Source organism: Rhineura floridana, chromosome 2, assembly GCF_030035675.1.
Source record: "Rhineura floridana isolate rRhiFlo1 chromosome 2, rRhiFlo1.hap2, whole genome shotgun sequence".
NCBI lineage: Eukaryota > Metazoa > Chordata > Lepidosauria > Squamata > Rhineuridae > Rhineura > Rhineura floridana.
The window spans coordinates 6,453,850-6,474,513 of NC_084481.1; the positions used below are offsets into that span (position 1 = coordinate 6,453,850).

Here is a 20,664-nt window from a genome sequence, read left to right on the forward strand (position 1 = left end):
CATCCTCTTTTCCTCCCACCCCCATGGGTTTATTTCTCTATGTAATTTAAAATATTTACAAGCCACACTTCATAAAAGTATGTCAAGGTGGCATTACAAAATACAAAAACATTGTAGAATTAAAAACAAATAAAAAGATGTTAAAAGCAACAATGAAAATATCCATAAGTAATGCATTTGTTGGAAAAGAAAATTCATACTGTGTAAAATGTTCAATTTCCAGGAGATGCCTGAAAGAAAGAAGTTAGGATTCTTGCTGAACCTCTATTGGTAGGGAGTTCCACAGGGCAGGGCCTGTCACACTAAAGTCTCGGTCCCTGATGAAGGCCAGCCAAACCTCACAGGCATGGGGAACCACTAAGACTGCCCCATCAGAAGATCTCAGTTATTGAGATGGAACATAGGGAATCAGGCAGTCTTTAAGGTACTTTGGGCCCAAGTTGTTTAAGGCTTTGCGAATTAACACAGATACCTTGAACCTACAAGAACTTAATGGCTAGACTGCTTACAAGAAGAAAATCCCAAAGCTGCTGTATTATGAAGAATATGTTAACAAAACAAAACTGAATTCCCAATGCAATTCAAGCCACGCACTTTTCATCACAAGCACATGTGTAATATTGGTCCCATGAAATAGTCTAACAATGTAGAAGCAGAAGATCAGGCATGCTTTTGAGCCAATGCAGACAGAGTTTTCTTGAAGAAAGTGCTTCTTGCTTGACCAGCTAGAAGATCTGGAGGAGGTGATTAAGAAGAGGCAGGAATAAAATATCAGACTCTCTGAGGGAAGTTCTCATCTCGCAAACCAGATCACAGAAATGAAAAAGAAGCTCAAGCAATCAGCAAATGAATTCCTGCAGGATATCAGAAGCCCCTTAGCAGTTCTGAGAAGAAACAAGTGAGCCACATACTGAACATTTCCCCTAGACTGGAAGACAGTCTCATACTTTAGTCCCAGAAAACGTCTGCTCAAAAAGGGCTATAAGGAAATATAAAGATTCTGACCCAAGCATATTCTGTCAAATAAGCAGCAGACTCAGGTACATGCACACTAGGGACTTACAAAGCAGCAAAACTGATTTGTCGGGCGGTTTGAAACAAATCTGCATCCAACTGTACACATCTTTATTATGTAATGGAATATACCCAGCCCTACTGCTGATGTCAGAGCTTTTAGGACCGCCCACTGCAAAGTGTTTCCTTTGGATGCACCTCGGAGTTGCAACAGGTTGATAGACCAAACAGTTTCAAGTCAATGTAAAGCTGGCTTGAGGGGAAAATGCACCCGATCTCAAAAATCCCAAATTTTGGCATTAAAAAGAGGCAGAACATGACAAACGTCATATGTACTGGGATTCCAAAAAAAGAGGTGGAGAAGCAATGAAGCCAATTTAACTGCAAGTGTGCCTGCAGCCAAAGTGAATGTGATTCTTGATTGAGACACAGCAAGTGCCTGCTTCATTCTGTCTAACAACCTGAAGAGGGTGAGATGGGGAGATGAAAAGCAGAGCTTGCCCAGCCCTGTGTGTCTGGGAGTCCTATGTGCTGAGCTGCAACATATTTACTTCAGGAAGTTCTTGATGAGAAACAGAGGCAGAGCTGGAAGGAGAAATGTGGGGCATGGGGATTGCCACAGTCATTGTCAGAAGAAGGAAAATCTCATCCGTAGTCCTGATGAGGGGATCTGGGCAGTAGGGAAGCCATCAAGTGACTCATTCCCAACTTGTCAGCTCTGGGCTTTCAGTTCCCCTAAGCCAACCTCTTTGAGCCTGAGATGTAAACCCAGAAAGATTTGGGTGTCCTTGGATTGTGAAGAGAAGTGTGTGGAATTTTTTGATGCTGATACCGGCCACTTGATCTTCCCTTTCCCTTCAGCCTCTCTGTCTGGTCAGAACCTCACTCCCATTTTCTGGGTGGAGCTAGAGTCAGATTGGAGTGAACCCCACACCATCAATGCCATCTTGAAAGGGGCTACCATCTTAATGGTGTTGACGGTGGGCTTCCAGTGCAGATATTCTTTTGTCAGGTAAGAAGGAATAGTGAATGGTGAAAGAAAATTGAACCAATATAAACAAAATCAAGTAAAATAAGTAGTGTTTTTTTAAAAACAAAACAAATTCCCCTTCACTATAGTGGAGGCATGAGGAAGCTTTGGCCTTTGAGATATTGCTGAACTTTTGTTTTTAAGATGTTTTAGTGTTTTATCGCTTGTTGTTTGCTGTCCTGAGCTCATTTTGGAAGGATGGACGGGATATAAATTTAATAGCAAACAATTTATGTGCAACAATTTTTTAACTACTGTTGGAGAGGAGGTGTTTGCCCAGCAAGGTTGTTGTTGTTTTTCCTTTGGCTGTTAGGCATCTTTGATTAAAAGCAAGTATCCTCACAACAAAATCTCCTTTTTACTGGTGTATATTTTACATTTTACTGCTTACGTGATGATTGCACTCATAGCTACCAGAGAATGAGAATGAGCAAAATAATTACCTTTCCCCTAAGCGCTCCTCCCACACATATAGGGCAAGGATTGCTAATCAACTGGAGGGAGGTGGACCAGCCCAACATTTATATTTTATTTGTTTTCAAGTCAGCTGGGGCAAGGCAGCCCCCTCCCCAGCTCAGCTATTTGGTTTGTTTGAAAGCTATACATCTCTTGGTAATTAGATAGCACTGGACTTCATCAGAGCTTGGAAAAGCTACTTTTTTGAACTACAACTCCCATCAGCCCCAGCTAGCATGGCCACTGGATTGGGCTGATGGGAGTTGTAGTTCAAAAAAAGTAACTTTTCCAAGCTCTGGACTTCATTGTGGACCTTAACTGACTGTTGAGCTCCTCCCTTGTACCTGGAGAACCTCATTGGGCTTTGCCCCAAGGCCCACCCAAACATTTTATTAGTTTAGAGTTAGAAACTCTAGTGTTTGAATCCCGATTCCTGTAAAGCACAGGTAACCATCATGAGCCTCTCCAGAAGTGGCACCATGGGGTCCTGTAGCACAGCCAATAGTCAGGATTGATGGGAGTTGTAGTCCAACAACGTCTGGAAGTAGGGTTGCCTGGTCGGAACCATCCAAAAACCTGAGAAAATGGGGGCGGGCCCTAGTGATGTCACGGGGCGGGCCCTAGTGATGTCACGGGGCGGGCCCTAGTGATGTCACGGGGCGGGCCCTAGTGACGTCACGGGGCGGGCCCTAGTGACATCATGAAGCATGATACATTGTATCAACCACGCTTGCATGCAGCATACCATTCAAAAAAAAATTTCTGATTGGAAATTAAAATAGAAATCTTACCTAAAAGAGGTCCAGCTGAAGTGACAAGGTCATTCCTTCTCACCATCTTAGGGAGTATGGATGGAAAATGGAAATGGAATGCCTTCAAGTCGATCCCAACTTTTGGTGACCCTATGAATAGGGTTTTCATGGTAAGAGGTATTCAGAGGTGGTTTACCATTGCCTTCCTCTGACTTTGGACACATATACTTTGGACACATAATGAGAAGACATAATTCATTAGAAAAGACAATAATACTGGGAAAAACAGAAGGGAGTAGAAGAAGAGGAAGACCAAACAAGAGATGGATTGATTCCATAAAGGAAGCCACAGACCTGAACTTGCAAGATCTGAACAGGGTGGTTTATGACAGATGCTATTGGGGTCGCTGATTCATAGGGTCACCATAAGTTGAAATTGACTTGAAGGCACATTAACAACAACAACTGAATTAAAGATACAAAAAAGGAAAGTGGAAGGTGTTTTATTTTATTTTTTACAGCCTGGAGAAGTGGTAAGAGGTAAAGTCAGGAATGAATGCATTTTTTTAATGAACAAGATAGCATGTTGAACTATCTTGTAAAAATGAACTAAGAGTGCTTGCAGCAGCTATGCTAATGCAGAGTGAGCCAGTTGTTATCTGTATGGTGCTATGAAGTCAGTTGTATGTTAACTGTATGCTCATGCAACAGATGGTATAGCACAGTGGGGAGGAGAGCCTGGCTGGGAGTCCAGAGTCTATGAGTTCAAATCCCCGCTCGTGTCTCCTGGGTGTCAAGGGCCAGCTAAAGTCACCCCCACAGTGAGTGGCTCAGGGATTATGTGCCCTGCCACCTGTGGGCAAGGTGCATAGTCGCAAGGAGCCGTTTCCCCCAGCTGGCAGTTGCGGACAAGGAAGGGACTGGCTTGTGCAGCTGTGGCAAGCTGAGCAGGCCCTAGCCAGGTGGGGAGTACTAGCCTTAGATGGTAAACCGCCTCTGAATACCGCTTACCATGAAATCCCTATTCATAGGGTAGCCATAAGTCGGAATCGACTTGAAGGCAGTCCATTTCCATTTCCATGCATATAATTAAACAGATGCAGTCAAGTTTTTGGACTTTATTGTGATTGCTGGCCAAGCAGGATAGGGCTCATGGGAGTTTTAGTACAATATCTGGAGGATGCTACTTTGGCTGCCTTTGGGATAATAGATGGCAGCCTTAAGTCTGAAATTGTGTTTGGAATTCTGTAGAGACCAGCCAGTACACATTATGTCATAAGGCCAATTCTTAACCATTTGGCTGTGGCAGTTACCTGAAATTGCTCTTTCGTGGGCTCTCACAAACACCACCAAGCTTTTCTTTTAAAACAGACCAGCTTGTTTAAGTACATACAAAGAATAAAAAAGGAAGTCAACTGACAAGAACAAGACACTTTTTTTCTAAGCAAAATTGATCAAAGAAAAAAAGTATGCTTGTGTGTGTGCCTGTGCATTTGTGTGTAACACACACACACTTACATGTAGCATAGAATCACACAGCTAGAAGGGGCCTTTTAGTCCTTCTAGTCTAAGCCCCTGCTGGAAGTCCAAAACCCAGAACAAGATCAGGTCTGTTCGCTTAAATTGCCACATTAGAGACTTAATGAGACAACACGAGTCAGTTTAATGGGAACTTTCCCACAACAGGGTGACCATATGCTTAGATCTGATAGACCTGAAGCAGCTGACAATTTAGGGCAGACTTCCCCAGCTTGGTGCCCTCCAGATGTTAGCTGGTGGCAGCTGTATGCCCAAAGATATCTGGAAGGCACCAGGTTGGGGAAGGCTGCTTTGGGGAGATGGGAAATGTGCAGAAAAATGGGACAATGGCACACATTCCTATTTGTTGTCATTTCAATCTCACTCCCACATCCTGTCAAGAAAAGACAATTACATGATGATTCTGTCCGTTTCCAGCAGTGCAATTATCCAGAGGAAATAGTAAGAAACTGAGGATTAGGGCCAAACTCTCTCTTTCTCTCTCCAGCCTCTCTCTCTTTCTCCAGCATCGCTCTCTCCTCTCTCTCTCTCTCTCTCTCTCAGCATCTCTCTCTTTCTCTCTCTCTCTCTCAGCATCTCTCTCTTTCTCCAGCATCTCTCCCTTTCTCCAGCATCTCTCCCTTTCTCCAGCATCTCTCTCTCTCTCTCTCTCTCTCTCTCTCTCTCTCTCCAGCATCTCTCTCTTTCTCTCTTTCTCCAGCATCGCTCTCTTTCTCTCTCTCCAGCATCTCTCTCTTTCTCTCTCTCTCAGCATCTCTCTCTTTCTCCAGCATCTCTCTTTCTCCAGCATCGCTCTCTCTCTCTCTCTCTCTCTCTCTCCAGCATCTCTCTCTTTCTCCAGCATCGCTCTCTCTCTCTCTCTCCAGCATCTCTCTCTTTCTCTCTCTCTCTCAGCATCTCTCTTTCTCCAGCATCTCTCTCTTTCTCCAGCCTCTCTCTCTTTCTCCAGCATCTCTCTCTTTCTCTCTCTCCAGCATCTCTCTATTTCTCCAGCCTCTCTCTCTTTCTCTCTCTCTCCAGCATCTCTCTCTTTCTCCAGCATCTCTCTCTTTCTCTCTCTCTCTTTCTCTCTCTTTCTCCAGCCTCTCTCTCTTTCTCCAGCCTCTCTCTCTTTCTCCAGCCTCTCTCTCTTTCTCTCTCTCTCTCCAGCCTGCTACCCACAGCAGCAGTGGACGCCGGACGGGGCCAGCTCCTTCTTAGCCCCGAGGACGCCCGGCCGCTTCACCTCTCGTGCTGTGGGCGCCGCACCCAGCGGCGCCCACAGCAGGAGGGAGAATGACAGCGCCGCGCTCGCCCGACTGGCCTTTTAAGCAGCGCCCGCCTTGAGCGCCCAGGGCCAGCCCCTCGTTACCGCTCCCGCCCGCCCCTGTCCAAGACAGGCTGCTGCCTGGGAAGACAGAGCCCGCCCCGGCGGCACCAGCTCTCCCTGCCTCAATGACAAAGGGCGGGAAGGCGGCCAATGAAAAGCCGGAGATCAGCCAGTTTAAGCAAAGTATTGCTGGAGGCCGGAGACGGCCCCTTTTTCCCTGAAACTCCGGCCGAAAACCGGAGACCTGGCAACCCTATCTGGAAGGCACCACACTGGCTACCCTTGCTCTAAAGGGAGGCTTCTTCATACTTCATTTGAGGGCAAACATCCTACTCTTATCAGTCCACTGGTTTGAGGATACTCCCAGTAAAAGAATTCTACTGGAAGCAGGGGAGGAGCTGCATTTGGGGGCCCAAGCAAGGAACGGGCTGCTGGATACTCAAAGATGAAGCAAAGGGCCTCCATTGGACAGGCCTGGTGAAACACTGTTTGGTTGCAGGGGAGCAATGAGAGTGGGTGCTGCAAACAAGAGGACAAGATGTAGACCCATTTAAACGCAAGTAATTTGGATTAATTGATATGTGGTTTAGGTTTGTAAGCCTTTGATCCACAGTAATTGTAATAATCCTTAATTCTTGCCAAAGCACTCTGATCAAAGCCTAAGACCTGCCCAGGGATAGTCAGTGAGTGTACTGGTGCTCAGAGTTCTTAAAAGTGAGGTTTCACCACCTGGTACTGATGCAAAAATTTGTCCTGCAAATCTTATTTAGTTATTCACTAAGAGGCAAAATACCTTGCGGTTTAAGAACATACCTATAGCCCACAGCTATTCTATCAAACTTTAAAAAGCAGGGAAATTGGGCAGCTATAGTGAATGCACCAGGGGAGCAGGAGACCTGAACTCCTCTCTGAGATATTGGACTGCCCTACAAATTGGTCAAAATGCAAACACCATTTGGGTTGGTCTTTCACAGTCCAATCCACTTCCTGTGTAGCTTGGAAGAATTTGGTAATGTGCCTCTGAGCATATGGTGAGTGGTGGCAACACCTGCCATCTCCAAAGATAGAGAATTATATTTTTGTATGTTTGGTGGTGTTCTTCTTGCTTTGCTTCTTTCCTCTGTTATTAATGTTTCTACAGAGAATCTTCACTAGATAATTTTATTTCCCTCCTTATTCATCCCAGAAATGTGTGTAAAATTATTTTTATTAATTTCAAACCCTTTTTATTGGTCAGTGTCATATGATGGTGAAGACAGCCTTTTGTGTTTCAAATTGGAGGTTATGTTCTATTTCTATTTTGGGTGCATTAACAGTGGAATTTGGACCTGCAGTTTGATGAAAAATCAGACTGATTCCAATATGTTGCTACTTCAGCAATGACTCTAGCTGTTGGAAAAAAGAGGATGCATGTTTTCAGCCTGCTATGTTTAAACCACTTCATTTAAGGCAAGGTGGGCACAGTCAATTAAAAACATAGACCACACCTAATATTTTGCTAGAATATATTTCACCTCTCACTGTTTTATCTTGTGCAAATTGAGACACTCCTGAGGTCCACTGGAGACTATTCTGCAGAAGTCAGTGCCATTATTCCACAATTATGTTTGGAGTTTTTTTAGTATAAATTTTGCAAAGAGTTGCTGTACTTCACATATTCACAGAAATAGAAACAAAAGAAAATGATTTCCTATAGGAAACGTCACTAAAATTGCAAAGGAAATCAGACATATTCAAAATGACCATCTGAACTATATCAACTGTCTTAATAATGTTGTTTCCTCCCTGCTAAAACAAGATCAGCACAGCACATGTCTTGTTTCTATTATTTGGGCTGATTGCAGGTGTCGCCACCACTCACCATATGCTCAGAGGCACATGTTACCGAATTCTTCCAAGCTACACAGCAAGTGGATTGGACTGTGAAAGGCCAACCCAAATGGTGTTTGCATTTTGACCAATTTGTAGGGCAGTCCAATATCTCAGAGAGGAGTTCAGGTCTCCTGTTCCCCTGGTGCATTCACTATAGCTGCCCGATTTCCCTGCTTTTTAAAGTTTGATAGAATAGCTGTGGGCTATAGGTACGTTCTTAAACCGCAAGGTTTTTTGCCTATTAGTGAATTTCCCTGCTTTTTAATCCGGGAGGTAAGAAATGGGATCCTGTCCAAGTTTGCTGAGAATGGATGGATCATTTGCATGCTTATTGAGTTCAATGGGATTTACTCCCCTGCAATCATGCTTAGGATAGGTGAAACTGACCACAGAGGATGGGGAGCGGAGGAGGAGGGAGGGGAGGAAATGCAGAGGGGAGGACTGGGAGGGGAGCAGGCAGGATGGGGAGGGGAGGAGAAGGACAGGTTTGATCATTTGCATGTTTATTAAATTCAGTGCGATTTACTTCCGTGCAATCTTGCTTAGGATAGGTAAAACTGACCGGGGGGGAGGGAGGGAGGGCTGGAGTGGGCAGGGGAGGAGGAAGGGAGAGGAGAGGAGAAAAGCAGGTCTGATCATTTGTATGCTTATTTTCAATGGGATTTACTCCTATGCAATCTTGGTTAGGATAGGAAACACTGACCATGGGGCAGTGGGAGTGGGAAGGAGCGTATTGGAGGGGGGCAAAGGAAGGTGGAGGGGAGAGCAGGTTTGATCATTTGCATGCTTAATAGAGTTCAATGGTATTTACTTCCGTGCAATCATGTTTAAGATAGGTAAAACTGACCATGGGGAGGGGGAAGGGGAGGAAGGGAAGGGGAAAGAGGGGATTGGAGGGGGATGGGGAGTGAGGGGCAAAGGAAGGGGGAGGGAAGGGGCAAGAGGAGGAGATAGGAGGAAAGAGAAGGGAGGGTGGGTTTGATCATTTGCATATTTTTTGAGTTCAGTGGGATTTATTTCTATGCAATGATGTTTGAAAATGAAAATGGACTGCCTTCAAGTCAATCCCCACCTGTTGCGACCCTTTGAATAGGGTTTTCATGGTAAACGGTATTCAGAGGTGATTTCACCATTGCCTTCCTCTGAGGCTAAGAGGCAGTGACTGGCCCAAGGTCACCCAGTCAGCTTCATGGCTGTGTGGGGATTCGAACCCTGGTCTCCCAGGTCGTAGTCCAACACTGACCCAGGGAAGGGGCAGGGAGTGGGAGGGGAGGAGATTGGGTGGGTGGGCACTGGGCAGAAGGGAAGCCCCTATCCTTTCCAAAAGGAAAACATTGTCAACAGAATCATTCTTTTTCAGCCTTTCCCCCACCTTTTTATTCTACAGCAGACACATGTAGCCTCCCACCCAAATTTAAACCAAAGCTTTCCCTGGCCACATCTACACCAGGCCTTTATTTCACTTTGGACAGTCATGGCTTCTCTCAAAGAATCCTGGAAAGTGTAGTTAGTGAAGGGTGCTGAGAGTTGCTAGGAGATGCCCTGTTCCCCTCACAGACCTTCAATCAGAGTGGCTGACTGTTAAACCATTCTCTCAGGGGAATAGGAGTCTGTTAGCACCCTTCAGAAACTACACTTCCCAGGATTCTTTGAGGGAAGCCATGACTGTCTCACATGAAATCAAAGTCTGGTGTGGGTGTGACCCCCTGATTAGGCAAGCCCAGCAGCTGTGAGGCTTTTAGAACTCTGACAGTCGGTTCTTACTGAGCATGCTCCGCGTTATCATTGGGACCTAGACAAAATTTATTAAATTAATTAAAAATCAGCCAGGAATTTTTTAAACTTTTAAACTGCAGCAGATGAAGGTCAGGGTATGGGGCAACGTCAGTATTAGGATTACAGGTACTCTGTGAACATGGCTGATTTTTAATGAATTTCAACAGATTATGACAACTCTCAGAGAAAAAAGTCCAAAAGGGCTCTGAGGTTTCTCTCTTTTTACACTTTGAACTGTCTATTCTCTCTGACTGTTTTGTGTATCGCCATGAAAATTGACAGGGTTGTTAAGCAAGAGTTTCTGAGTTCAGGACTATAAGTTATGTAAGGTTTTGTTTTGAAATGAGCTTATGGGAAGCATCAGAATGGCATGGGAGTATTTTCAATTTAACATTGCGGAATGTGAAAAATCCCCTCTGGCTACAGTATACAGCCACTCTCGTGGCTGTATAAAAAAGTGAAAGGGATCCTGAGGCTGCTAACTCTGAGCAACAGAAAGAAAATGCAGTATCCCAGATAAAAGTTTGCTAAATTCCCATTCTCTTAACAGTCCTCATATTTCCTGTGGTTAATTATGGTGTACAGCAGTGCCAGATGGCAACTGGAAATTACAAACAGAATGAACTATCAGAAGCAGCAAAATCTGGAGGACAGCCATGGAATGCTTTCCAAAGAGGCAACAATCTGGAACAAACAGCCCAGCATCATGCAGGAAAAGGTAAACAGAATGCTTGAAGTGGTGCTGGTTGTTTGAATGAAAATACACCCAACCCCGAGGAAAACATCAAGCAGATGCAACATTTATGGAAATGTCCTACATAAATTCAAGTGTGAAAACATACACATGTAAAAAAAGAAAGAGGAGATTCAGTTGGAGTCCATTGCTCTCAGAAGTCAATAATCTGGTTTCTATGTCAACATCTGTACGTTAAATCATAGGTTCCCCCCCCCCCCCGCATTCTGGATTTGCATTTCCTATACTTTCTGAGTAAACAGAAATGCAGGGAAGAAAACAAAAAGTGGTGTAAAAAAGATTTCTGATCTTCAGCAATGAAGATTAAGTTTATATTTATGGCCACGTAAACTGGCTTTACAAGGGAATTCTACAGTGCATGAAAGGGGATTTTGTGCAGGCATGATCTGGCTTTCTAAGCATGAGCAAGCCCCTGCTAGGAGCTAACTTCTTCATAAGACCTTAGAGCCTACTTTTGCATCTTGACAGAATCATCAATAATGATGGCTCTGAGCATTATCCAAGCACAGCTCAGACTGGTATTTGGAGATGGTGATGGGCTGGATGTGGGCCAATAAATTGAGACTGAATCCTGAAAAGGCAAAGGTATTATGTGTTCCGAGTTCTCAAGTCCCAGAGGTGGGGAGATGGCCTGTCCTGGATGGGGTTGCACTCCCTTGGAAGGAGCATGTTCATAGATTGAGGGTGCTTCTGGATCCAGCATTGTCAATGGAGGCTCAGGTGGCCTTGGTGGCTAGGAGCGCCTTTTTCTAGTTCTAGCTGGTTCGCCAGCTACAGCCCCTTTTGAACAGAAATGACTTGGGCACTGTACTCCATGCTCTGGTAACTTCTAGATTATTACAATGCACTCTACTTGGGACTGCCCTTGAAGACAACTCAGAAACTTCAATTAGTCCCAAATACTGTGGTCAGATTACTGGTTGGGGTTCAATTTAGTTCTCATATAACTCCTGTTTTAAAACAGCTATATTGGTTGGCAGTTCGTTTCTGGGCCCAATTTAAGGTCCTCACATTTTTAAAGCTCTAAATGACTTAGGACATAAATATCTGAAAGACCACCACCTTCCCTACAGAACTCAGGTATTAAGATCAACAGAGGGGGCCCTCTTGGTAGTTCCATTACCTTCAGAAACCTGAGGGGGAGCCGGAGAGGATATTCTGTGTGGCAGCCCCTAAGTTCTGGAACTCCCCCCTCACAGAGGTGTGTCTGGCAACTCCACTGTACAATTTTCATTGAATTCTGAAGATGCATCTCTTTGCTATGGACTTTACACTTTACACTTAAGATGTATGTTTTTAGGACTCGCCCTATTCTTGTGATTGTAATTTTGAAAAACTGTTTCCATGTATTTAAAATGGTTGTAACTCCTGCGGGACCTTAGGGTGCAGAGTGGGTAATATCATCATCCAGGCACACTCAAGCTGCTTGCCTCTGTTTGAGGCAAGCGTTATGATCCCCAAATTTCTCTGGATCAGATTGAAATATGAGTTGGAAGAACAAACCCGTAGACATATGATACAGTCATGTGGGTGTTGGCTATTTAGGATACTTTCCAGGGCTAGTATGCTTATAGGGAAGAGGAAAAGGCATACAACTTGTTTACAAGTGGATACATTTGGATATATGTATGTCTTTTTTGAAGCATTTGGTTTTCACTCTGCTTTGTGGTTCAAAATGGAAATGCACAGGCCTGGACTAAAAAATGACAATGATAACTTCAGAGCCATCTCTCTCATATCTAAATATTTTGTTTCAATTCATCAACCCAGTGGCTGTGTTCTGCCGTTGCTGTCAGAGGCTGTATGCCCTTGAATGCCAGATGCTGGGAATCACAAGTGGGAAGAGTGCTATTACACTCAGGTAGTGCTTTTGGGGGGATTCCCATAGGCATCTGGTTGGCCACTGTGAGAACAGGATGCTAGACTAGATGGGCCATTGGCCTGATATAGCAGGGCTTTACGTTGTTAACTTTTTGGTGAACTAAGTAAGAATATCTTGCAAAATGCCAAAGATTGTTTATTCAAAAACCAGCCCAAAGCTTTAAAAGGCGACCTGTGCCTTAATTTTCAGCATGAAGGGGGGAGATCAGAGTTTAGCATTGCTATCCTATGCATGTCTCATCAGAAGTATGCCCTACTAAGTTCAACCAGACTTTATCCCAAGTGAACACGCTGAAGAATCAGTGTAACTAAGTATTTAAACTACACTATTTTTGTATGATTGCATTGTCTCCCAAATTGATTTACAGTAGATGGAAGTAAGCAACTGAAATGTGTCGGGAGAAGGGTAACAGAGATGAGACTGTTTTGTAGATGTTTGCAAACAATAATGTAATAGAGTATATTTTACTTTTGTGCTTAGTCCCTTAGGAATCTTAGCGTACGACACGAGCAAATTCTTGCAAGTCATTTCCATTCAATGTGTCTCAGAAGACTATGTTATATGGTGACCGTTTTGTAGGCATGCAGGCAGTGAACACTATTAGCCTTTTGGGGGAAATTTGTTTCAAAGAATCTGTCAGACTTTATGGATTGTATCTCTACATGGTTATAGATGCACAATCCCTTTTACTGTGTAGACAAAAATGCGTACATGGAAAGAAAAGGTGTATATGTAGGAAAACATCTATCATGCAGGAGTCATACAGGTAATCAACATCCACGCATGGATGTGAATTGCCAGTTGGATAATGAAGTATTTGCATTTCATGGGTCTGTTGGGCAGCTAACCATATGCATTAAGAGTACTTCATAGGACTTATCCTTGATCTGCTGAATACTGTCTAACGCAGCCCCAAACTGGGATAAAATTTAATTTATTTAAGAACATAAGAACATAAGAAGAGCCTGCTGGATCAGGCCAGTGGCCCATCTAGTCCAGCATCCTGTTCTCACAGTGGCCAACCAGGTGCCTTGGGGAAGCCCGCAAGTAGGACCCGAGTGCAAGAACACTCTCCCCTCCTGAGGCTTCTGGCAACTGGTTTTCAGAAGCATGCTGCCTCTGACTAGGGTGGCAGAGCACAGCCATCATGGCTAGTAGCCATTGTTAGCCCTGTCCTCCATGAATTTGTCTAATCTTCTTTTAAAGCCATCCAAGCTGGTGGCCATACTGCATCTTGTGGGAGCAAATTCCATAGTTTAACTATGCGCTGAGTAAAGAAGTACTTCCTTTTGTCTGTCCTGAATCTTCCAACATTCAGCTTCTTTGAATGTCCACGAGTTCTAGTATTATGAGAGAGGGAGAAGAACTTTTCTCTATCCACTTTCTCAGTGCCATGCATAATTTTATACACTTCTATCATGTCTCCTCTGACCTGCCTTTTCTCTAAACTAAAAAGCCCCAAATGCTGCAACCTTTCCTCGTAAGGGAGTCGCTCCATCCCCTTGATCATTCTGGTTGCCCTCTTCTGAACCTTTTCCAACTCTATAATATCCTTTTTGAGATGAGGCGACCAGAACTGTACACAGTATTCCAAATGCGGCCGCACCATAGATTTATACAACGGCATGATGATATCGGCTGTTTTATTTTCAATACCTTTCCTAATTATCGCTAGCATGGAATTTGCCTTTTTCACAGCTGCTGCACACTGGGTCGACATTTTCATCGTGCTGTCCACTACAACCCCGAGGTCTCTCTCCTGGTTGGTCACCGCCAGTTCAGACCCCATGAGCATATATGTGAAATTCAGATTTTTTGCTCCAATATGCATAATTTTACACTTGTTTATATTGAATTGCATTTTTAAGTTGATTCAGTGTATTTAAGTAATTGGAAAGGGGGATTTGAATTCAGGTCTCTAGGACTGAGATGGCCCATAGCATTGCTTGCTTCTTCCAGCCATCTTTGTAGTGCCTAGTGGCCAATGCTATGCTGAGCACAATGTGTTTATGCCCCCCTCTGCAGTGTCCTTAGTGTATTGCCAATGCCATCATTCATTCTGTCATATTTCTTCTTAAACATGTTGCACATAGAATCAATATTTATATTCATTTGGGTGGTATGGAGAATAACCAAAGAGTAGAGATGGCAACAGTATAAAAATCTGGGGAGATGTTAGGGGACATTAGTAGGGTGTGGTGGGATTGGAACCAGGTTGGATCTTCCCCTAAACTGCATCGAAAAACCTTTTTTCTTGTCATTTTATATATGGGCACCTACTACAGCAATCTATATGTTGCTTCTATAGTTCTCTGCCAGTGCAAGACTAACTGTAGCTTGGATAATATGGGCTAATCAATGGTAAAGTGTTTGAGTCTAGATGATCCTGTGAGATAAGTCTTTTAGACCTAAGTTTCATATAAACAGTCCTCAGAGCCAGGAGGGACTCAAGAGCTACCTAGACTAGGATTCAATTTTGTGCAGTTCTAGAATGGCTTCACCACAGCTTGGTGCCATAATTAGAGCCAGATAATTTTCATATGTGGCTGTATCGACTTGAAATTGTTTTGGATCAAGAAGGACTGTTGGAAGCAGTAAAATGACAACAGCTGGAGAGAAGTGCCATAGACATTGCTGGATTGGAATCAAAGAACAAGAGACCTAAGACTCTTTTAATTCATTGTTTAAGTGACTCTGATATAATGAATGTGAGAAATGAAAAGACAGCATATGGAATGCTAGTAGCTTTAAAGAGTATGTGTTGGAAATGGCGCATGCAAGACCAAATAAACAACTATTTACTGCCCAGTTGAGACAAGGTGATTCTCCTCTCTCATTTAACAAAATTGCTACATCTAATGTAAAAAGCTTCTGAATTTGGAGGAGTTTTAAACGACCAGCATAAAATCACAATTCTGTTAGGATCTCTACCAGATAGATAATTCTGTTTTTATATCTGGCATTAATACACAAAGGAATCCAGAATTTGCCCAGTTAATTGCAGATTTCAGGCAGGAAGCAGAATAGCACTTGTACCGAGAAAAGAAGCTACTGGATGAAATTACACTGCACAGGCGAGACAAAGAGATAGGAGATTTGAATGTAGTCAGTTGGAAAGGAGAGCTCAGGGATTTGCATGTGACCAATCAGAAAAGAAAACCCAAGTGGAATGTTTCCAGTGTGGAAAGAGAGGACATTTCAGACGGGAGTATTAGACGTTCCAACTCCTTGAAAAAGCAGCCTGACAAGCCCAAAGCAGAGACAGACAGGAAATTATTTTAAAAACCATAACAAGCCCAAAGGATCCTCTGGGAAACATCGAGACTTTGCAATAACATGGAACAACCACATTAAGAACACATAATTTGTTGACCCAGGTGCTTCCTCACACACAAGTTGCAATGAAGTTTTTTCAATGAAATCAACACAAATGAAAGTGGGCACGTTTTCTTAGCTGATGGAACCATCCTGAAGTACAAGGATGTGGATAAGGCAAATTAAAGATCATGCAGTTGGTGTGACAAATGTGATATATATCCTGGAACTGGATAGAAATGTACTTTATGTTTCAAAACTAAACAAAAAAGTGTTTGATATACAGTGACTGACGATATACAATAACTACTGATTGGCAAGTCTTAGCCAGAGCTTTTGAGAAAAATAACGTGTTTGAACTAGACTGCATACGAGAACAAGCAAACATGATGTTTTGCAAGCAAATTGTGTCTTGCTTTATAGCACCTGATACCTTCGTCATTGTGATGCAAATGCCATACTTGATCTGGAAAGAAAGGATCTAGCCAGAAAGATGGCAATAAAGATGTGCAACAGTAGCACAGACAAGTGTGCAAGCTGTGTAAAATGGAGGTGTTTAAGGCCCTCCATTCCAAAGAAAACTGAAACACACACCAAAAGAACAGGTACATTCAGATTTGTGTTGACCAATCCAGATACCAACTAATGCTGGCAATGTTTACATTTTAATCTTTGTAGGTTATTTTTCTATGTACTGCATCACCTACTTGATGCAGAACCAGACCCTGCAGCTGCTAAAGGAATATGTAGCAACTGTCAACAACAAATTTGGCAGCAAGCCTGAGGCTATCTAGAAAGACAACAGGTGTGAGTTCATGTTGCACCACACCCAGGCATACCTGAGAGAGCAGGACATGGTACACAGACACACAGTACCATATAAACCTGAACAGAATGGCATTGCTGAGAGAAAGAATAGAAGCCTGATGTTTGTTGCTAGACTCCAATCTTCCTAACAGATATTGGAGAGAAGATACTGGGGACAGCCACATACCTGTAGAACAGGCTGCCCACCAAAGCAGCAGGCTGAACCCCTTTTGAACTATGGCATTTGAGAAAGTCAAGTATGGGACACATCAGAGTGTTTGGATCCAAGGCCTGTGCCCAGGTACCAAAGGAGAAGAGGTCCAAACTCGGTGACAGAGCTGAACAAGGCGTAATAGTCAGCTATGAACCAGGGAGCAAAGGCTACAGGATGCTGAATCTGACTACAGGGAAAGTAATTGTGAGCAGCATCATTTACTTTGATGAAAGTGAGAGAACCAGCACAAACCAAAGTGCTGTAGAGCGCCCAGCATGAGTGGTAGAACTCACCTACCGACTAGCAGACAAAGATGTAGAAGATGAACTGGAATGCTATTTAGTAGGGCCCCACTCATATGGCAGGTTACATTCCAGGCCTCTGCCGAAAAGCAGAAACCGCCAGAAAGTGGGGCCCTACTGTATTCCAGCTGCCGCGCTCTAGCTGACAGCGATCAGCTGAAGCGTGCAATCAGCTGTAGCGCAGGGAGCTCCAGCTGACAGCGATCAGCCATAGCGTGCAAGTTCCCCGCGCTCCAGCCAACAGTGATCAGCTGTAGTGTGCGAGCTCCCCGCGCTCCAGCTGACAGCGATTAGCTGTAGCGCACAAGCTCCCCGCGCTACAGCTGATTGCGTGCTACAGCTGATCACTGTCCAAGATTGAGTGTGAGAAGACTGTACACCACTTAAATCAAGGGTTGGAGATAATATGACTGGGAGACGTTGCCCACTATATTGTCTTGCCAACCTCCCAAAACAACTGTTAAATGAGCTAGTCAGCTGCTCCAATCCCCACAGTTTTAGGTTTTTAGCCAATGAGTGACATCAGAGTTGTGATTGACAAGGGATTTGATGAACACCAGGCAATAGCTAGGACCCCTTGCAAGTCCTGAAAATAGCTGTCTTTTCCTGCTTGTCTCTGCATATTGGTTAATGATGTGCATCTACACATCATATTAATTGAGTAAGCTTATAGCTTTAGCAGCAGCACACATACCTGCCTGCCAATTTTTCTCTCTGTGTGCACATCCAGCATGAGGTCCAGAACAGAAGATCAACTTAGTATCTTTGTAGGTATGTACAGTAAACAATTTCAGTAATGTTGATAATAAAAGTGTACATGCAGGGATTTTCTAATTACTTGCAAAATTAGCATATTACACATTTTATCTATCAAATAAATTAAAAAGTGTATGCTGCTTATGCCATTACAATGTGTTATAGCACAGGTTCCCAGACTGTGGTCCATAAGCTTCTTCCAGGTGGTTCGCAACATGTCTGTGGGTTTGTAGTTAAAGATTAGGGCAGAGCATTCATTGCAGTAAATATTCATATTGTTTTTTAATTTTATTGTAATTGCTTCTCTATTTTCTTATATTGAAGTTGAATTCTATGAAATACAATAAAATATAAGAAACTAAGCAATACAATACAATACAATACAATGAGAAATCATACAGCATCTAGCACAGTGCATTACAATTGCTACAGAAACAGGCAGAAAAACCATTTAGTGGTCTGCCAAGACCCTCAGCAATTTTCAAGTGGTCCATTGGGAAAAAAGGTTTGTGAACCTGTTATAGGTTTCTAAATATAAGGAGTCAAACAAGTTTAAATTTTCCTGGGTTGCTGAACAGGGCAGTTTATTTGTCTAATTCATAGCCTGTTTTGAAAACCTTCTCAATATGAAGCTTTAATCCTGTGCTCACTTTTCTGGGAGTAAAGCTGCAATGCTAATCCAACATACCTGGGAGCAAACCCCATTGAATTCAATAGGACTTACTTTTGAGTAGACAGGATTAGGATTGTGATGCAGATCAATGGACTAGGAATGATTTTGTTATAAATCTTTCTCTCCCCCCTTTTAAAGCATTTTTCAGGACTTACTTAGGTGTCACTACTGTTATTTGGTAGGAAACTAATACAGTTTTTTAAAAAAGTCAACTGGTTTTGACACTAAACTATTATATGGTGTTGCAATGGTGTATAATATTTGCAAAATCGGATTTGGAGTAGAATACTGGGATAATCTACAAATTTGTGGCTGTTAGTGACACAGTAAATAAAAAGGTGAGAATGACATAATTATGTAATTATTTTTGTAATCTGCTGCTGTATACATTATATAAATATACAGCAGCATAAGGAATAACAGAAAATTGTGTAATTTTTCAGAAAAAAATAATGGGGGAAAAGGGAGAACTGGGAATCACGATAACTTGCAGAACACAATTTATAGTGAATAGGAACTAGCAGTTCATTTGACAAATTGAAAAATGGAACAGAATCTGATAGTGAACCCCATCCCTAATATGGTGTGTATGTATTTTTACATCTCCAGTAAATGTGTATATGGAGTCTTTCCAACAACCCTGTGAGGAAGGTTAACCTGAGACTGCATGTGCTTAGAGTATTTGTGTGTGTGTTATTTATAAGTGTTGGCAACCTTTCTGTTGTAGTTGGTATTTTGCTGTAAAATATCAGGACTATGGAATGTTGCAGTTAAATCAGTTGGGGGGGCTGCCTAGTGTATGCTGTTTTCCCCTCATTGTGAATATGACATGATATATTTGCACCTCACTTTTCTTCCTGGGCCCTCCCCCTTTTTTCTTTGCAACAACCCTGTGAGATAGGTTAACCTGAGAGTTGGTTCAGTCAAGCTGCGCATGCTTAATGTATATCTGTGTATGTGTTGGCAAGGTTTTTTTTAATTTGCTGTAAAATATTAGGACTGTGGAATGTTGCAGTTAAAACAGTGAGGGGGCTGCCTTTTTGTATGATTCCCCCCTCCCACTTGCATAAACACTGCCTGGTTGTCAATATGACATGTTTGCACTTCGCTTTTTTCCTGGGTTCTTCCTCCTCTCTTTTCTTTGCAACTACCCTGTGAGGCAGGTTAATCTTAGAGTTGGTTCAGTCAAGTTGGGTATTCTTAGTGTGCGTGTTGGCAAGTTGTTTCTTTTTCTTTTATGGTAATATAAAATGGCTATAAAATATCAGGATTGTGGAATGTTGAAGTTAAAGCAATTGGGAGGGCTGCTTTTGTGCATGATTCTCTCCCCCCCCCGCACTTGCACACACATACTGCATGGTTTGTGAATATAACATATTTGCACCTTGCTTTTCTTCCTGAGTCCTCACCACCTTTAATCTTTGCAACAAGCCTGTGAGGTAAGTTAGGCAAAGCTAACTTACAAACTCATCTAAAACAGCCTATGATCAATCATACTGTGGTGAAGCACAAGAGGAATTATATGAGGCACTAAACTGCATCAAACTAGAGGTGCTTGTATAGGAAAAAGTAAATGTAAATAAGTATTTGACATGTGCAGTTTATCCTGTGGTTTATTTTTAATGGCCCTTATCAGTTTCCATTATATCTACACAGGATAAGCAGAACAAAATGGTTCTGTATGGCAAAGTTTTCACAGACAGTGGATTATATTTGTTCCACCCAGCCAAAGCCTTGTAATGGATTGTGGAAGCCATGCCACACGCCATTCCAGACATGTGCAAAGAAGCCTAGCTGGTGAGTTTGTGCAAGTTAAGAGAATGTAGATGGTGGAACCTATGCATAGTCCATCCCCAGACCCTTCTAGGATGCTGCCTTGCACATGTGATGGTTATGTTCCCATTTAGGGAATGTGAGGTGGCATCTAGAACAGTTCCAGCTGCTCCAGGAGGCAGCTTCACATGCTCCAAACTTTCCGTGCAGACAGCAGATGGTGTTTTCACCACATGCTGGCTGTGCTAGACACAATGGGTGCATTTTGAGCACTGGCTAGAATCTGCCACAAGGCAGCAAGTTCTCTTTCCACTCCTAAAATGCTTTCACCCCATCTGGCATTCTAGATAATTTGGTGGATTATAAATAGCAGGGGCAAAATTCAGGAGCTCCTCTAAATCTGCCAAATGTGCCACAACAGTGTAAATGTAATGTTCCAA

The 20,664-nt window shown here is 43.0% G+C and overlaps 1 long non-coding RNA gene across 4 annotated transcripts in view; it reads left to right on the forward strand.

Moving 5' to 3' along the window:
• The window catches only part of LOC133376166 (uncharacterized), a 62,367-nt gene that overhangs the window by 24,048 nt on the left and 17,655 nt on the right, over positions 1-20,664 (forward strand). Inside the window, exon 2 of one of the 4 annotated variants that reach the window (XR_009760415.1) lies at positions 10,299-10,466. The exons of the other annotated variants lie outside the window; for them this stretch is intronic. This is a non-coding gene — a long non-coding RNA (uncharacterized LOC133376166). The remainder of the gene's footprint in view (positions 1-10,298; positions 10,467-20,664) is intronic. 4 annotated transcript variants of the gene reach the window in all.